The sequence below is a fragment of the Triticum aestivum genome, chromosome 3A (genome assembly GCF_018294505.1).
Source record: "Triticum aestivum cultivar Chinese Spring chromosome 3A, IWGSC CS RefSeq v2.1, whole genome shotgun sequence".
In the NCBI taxonomy this organism is placed as follows: domain Eukaryota; kingdom Viridiplantae; phylum Streptophyta; class Magnoliopsida; order Poales; family Poaceae; genus Triticum; species Triticum aestivum.
This window is the reverse complement of record NC_057800.1, coordinates 56,980,491-56,984,830: the sequence shown is the minus strand read 5'-3', so window position 1 is coordinate 56,984,830 and position 4,340 is coordinate 56,980,491. Positions and strand designations below refer to the sequence as shown.

General features: G+C 52.9%; 1 non-coding gene across 1 annotated transcript; it reads left to right on the top strand.

Moving 5' to 3' along the window:
* Positions 1-3,159: 3,159 nt before the first annotated feature.
* Positions 3,160-3,233, top strand: TRNAI-UAU (transfer RNA isoleucine (anticodon UAU)). The gene has a single exon. It is a non-coding gene; the product is annotated as a tRNA-Ile (tRNA).
* The last annotated feature ends 1,107 nt before the right edge of the window (positions 3,234-4,340 follow it).

The window sequence follows — 4,340 nt, the reverse complement described above, 5'->3', positions numbered from 1 at the left end:
CTAGCGTCACCGAACCTTAAGTGTGTAGACCCTACGGGTTCGGGAGACAAGCAGACATGACCGAGACGACTCTCCGGTCAATAACCAACAGCGGGATCTGGATACCCATGTTGGCTCCCACATGCTCCACGATGATCTCATCGGATGAACCACGATGTCGAGGATTTAATCAATCCCGTACGCTATTCCCTTTGTCTATCGATATGTTACTTGCCCGAGATTCGATCGTCGGTATCCCAATACCTCGTTCAATCTCGTTACCGGCAAGTCACTTTACTCGTACCGCAATGCATGATCCCGTGACCAGACACTTGGTCACTCTGAGCTCATTATGATGATGCATTACCGAGTGGGCCCAGTGATACCTCTCCGTCATACGGAGTGACAAATCCCAGTCTTGATCCATGTCACCCAACAGACACTTTCGGAGATACCCGTAGTCTACCTTTATAGTCACCCAGTTACGTTGTGACGTTTGGCATACCCAAAGCACTCCTACGGTATCCGGGAGTTACACGATCTCATGGTCTAAGGAAAAGATACTTGACATTGGAAAACTCTAGCAAACGAACTATACGATCTTGTGCTATGTTTAGGATTGGGTCTTGTCCATCACATCATTCTCCCAATGATGTGATCTCGTTATCAATGACATCCAGTGTCCATAGTCAGGAAACCATGACTATCTGTTGATCAACGAGCTAGTCAACTAGAGGCTCACTAGGGACATGTCGGTGTCTGTTATTCACACATGTATTACGATTTCCGGATAACACAATTATAGCATGAATAAAGACAATTATCATGAACAAGGAAATATAATAATAATGCTTTTATTATTGCCTCTAGGGCATATTTCCAACTGCCGCTATGTTGCCGCTATGTTGCCCCGTCGGGCCGCAGCGCCGCCGCCCCGTGGTTCTTCTCCCAGCTGCACCGACCCGGGTCACTGCGTCGCCCCTTCGGGCCGTAGTACCATGGCCCGCGGTCCACCGCCGCCCAGAGACCGTCCGCTCCAGGTCGTCCCCATGGCAGCACCGACCCTCGCGCTGCCACTGCGTCGCCCCGTCGGGTCGTAGCGAGCGTGGCATGCGGTTCACGCTGCCGTCCAGAGGCCGTCCCCACGGTTGTACCGACCCGCGCTCCTCCACCGCCCCGCCCCTTCGGGTTGTCGCGCCGCGGCCCGCGCTCCCTGCCGCCGCCCAGAGGTCTTCCCGCCGTCACCCCGACCTGCCCGCCGCCGCTGCGTCGCCCCTTCGGGCCGTCGCGCGGCGGCCCACCGTCCACTTTGTCGTCCGCGCGCGTTGACTTTCCGTGGTATGCGTCGCGCCACCTCCCATGGCGCGGGAACGCCACCGTCCGCGCCGGTCTTCGTCATGCTGTCGGGTTATTCGCCTACTTCGAGCACTGCCGCCGCACTCCTAACCTAGCCACCGCCGCCGCCGTCAGGCCGCCGCCGCCGCTCTTCTTTGGCCGCCGCCACTACCCACGTAGCCGCCGCCGCCCGTCCACCTCCTTTGTCTTCGTCCAGCACCGGCCCGTCGCCAGCGTCGCCGTCATCTACCCCGACCACTTCGTCTACTCTGACAACCGCAGGCGACATCGGCTCCACGCTGATTGACGCTGCAACCGTCGTTGAGTCCTTTGCTGGCCTCTCCGACTCCTCCGACATGGCGTACAACTTGTGCAGGTCCTCGTCTATGCATGCCCGGTGCTGGCAACACCGATGCGTGCCTTCGTCCACGATGTTTCCCCGGGCCTGGCAAGCCTGGTGTGGCGCTTCGTCAACTTCGTCTTCGTCCATCTACGCATGCCCGGTGCTGGCAACACCGGTGTGTTCCTTCGTCTACGATGTGTCCCCGGGCTTGGCAAACCCGCCGCGACGCATCGTCAACAACGTCTTCTTCCCGGCGCACCACTACTTCGACACCACTGCGCCCATGCTAACTCGGCGCGCTCTTGCACCCGCGGCTCCACGGCGACATCCTCGACACCGGCTCCCCGACTCGACATCGACCACGACATTCTACGCGCGGCTACCTCGACCACGGCTACACCACCCCCGGCTCTTGGCTACATCGACAAACGGCACAAAGGGCTACCGCCTGCTTGAGCAACCTCGTTGGTTTCCACTCCAGCCACGACTCCGCGATGCGTCGACCGTTACGACTGTGGGGGGGGGGGGGGGGGGGGGGTGTCCGTCGGCTTGCCTTCGGATTCTTCTCCAGTCTCACCGTCTGCGTCGCTATCATTGTGACTGCGGGGGGATGTTGAGTATCGTGATTATTAGGAAAGCTAGGATAGCGTGGGATATTATTCTACCTTGCCTTGTACTCCAAGATGATCATATACTCCTATATATATGCCCATGAGGCTCAAGCAATAAAACAACAATTCCACCAAAACCCTTTCTCCCTTCCAACAGCAGAGGCTCGGGACACCTCGATGGCGGCATGGTACGATGGCTTCGTGGCGTCTACGACGGTGATTTGCAGCAGAGGCTTCTTGGTCCTCGATTCACTGTGACAGTGGATCCTCATGGTTCCCGTTTTCACGACGGTTGTGGCAACAATACATCTTCCTTATTGCAGTTTCCCAGCGGAGTTGCATGGTCTCATGCACGTCGACAGATTTCGGCCTCTATATTTGAGATTCCCTACGACATGCTCCGATGATTGACAACCCCGCTTGCTGCAGGTTGGAGACTTAGAACTGTGCGTGCGGGTGGTGTGTTGATGGATCAGCAAGTGGTGATAACATAGGATGGCATCGGCTACGTGGCTGCTCTTGGCCCGGCCTTCATTAGTCGGACCGGACTAGAAACTTCTCTTTGAAATGAGAATCCATCATCTCATGTTAGTGGTTGGGTCCAGCGACGATGACGCTCGTGTTTTGTCCTTTCCTAGACGCGTTGTCTACTGAGATGATGTTGATGCAGAGGACCAGAGGTCAATGTGATTGATATCCTTGTGATGTTAATATATCCTTTTTATATAAAAATAGTTTTTACTTTTTTTTGTAAGAACTACAACAATAAGTAATAGGGAAAATTGTTGATCAACTTATGAGTAACGAGTAATTAGCCAAACAGTTTCGATCACCTTTATGTTCAATTCAGTGACCGTACAAAAACATGGAATGAATAATCGAAATCGCCCAGCCCCCGTAGCTCAGTTGGTTAGAGCGTTGGTCTTATGAGCCGAAGGTCGCGGGTTCGAGACCCGCCGGGAGCATAGCCTTGTAATTTTTTTGTCGCGCGGTGACACAAGTATTTTTTTGGCCATCCAATAGCCTTGTAATTTTTTTGTCGCGCGGTGACACAAGTATTTTTTTGGCCATCCAATAGCCTTGTAATTTTTTTGTCGCGCGATGACACAAGTATTTTTTTGGCCATCCAACAGAAGTTTGTTGATCGGCGGTCCTGGTTGACTCGATCATGCGTAAGCTGCCTAGGCTCCGTTAAATAATATAAGTACTCCTTATTAAAACACATTTTTTTGGAAAACACTCTCTTTTATCCGGATGCACGCAGCCGCGCGAGCAAACGTTTCATGCGTTGTCCGATCGCGCTTCATCTTGCAGTCGAGGGCTCTCTTACCAGGCATATCACCGGGTGGATTATAGCTCCTTTTTTTTGCTTCCACCCCCCTTAACTCTCACCGTTTTGTTTCCATGCTTCATTACCCTTCCCTTTCAGTGGTGATGACGCAGGCGAGATCCGGAATCATGGCGGGGGCGGGTGAATCGGATGCTGAGGCGACGACAGGGGAATCAGAGGCTCGGGCGACGGCGAGCGTTGTCGGCCATGACACCGATCGACACGACCCCTCTGTAGTTGCCACGGTGGACGACAGGTATGGTCTCCAGTGCTTCGCAGCATTTTTGTCCCCCGCCGGCGAGACCTTCATGTGGAGCATCATTTCAAGGTTAATTCAGGCAGTTCTTAGTGTTGGATGAGTAGATTCAGAATGAAATCGCCTTCATCCTGAGTTTTGTTTCGTTTATGGTTTTCACTTGAGCTGCCACCCCCTTCATCTTCCCCATTTCAGGTAGGGGTTTGTAGTTTAGATCGGATGAATTTGGTTCCCATTTGTAGCTAGGGTTTTTGGTCGAGATTTTAGAGGTAGGGGGCCGAGATTTCTCAGCTGTGATGCTCTTGTGGGATGGTAGTGCCAAGTCATGTTGCATCCTACTGCAATGTGATTTAGATCAGGATTTTTCGATGAAAGGCAGTATAGTCAGATGGTTATTGTTGTTTTATATTCTATATGGAACTATATTCAGACAAGATTTTCATCTTATGGTAGCTTTGCTTCATTCATTTTTGAACTATCATTTTG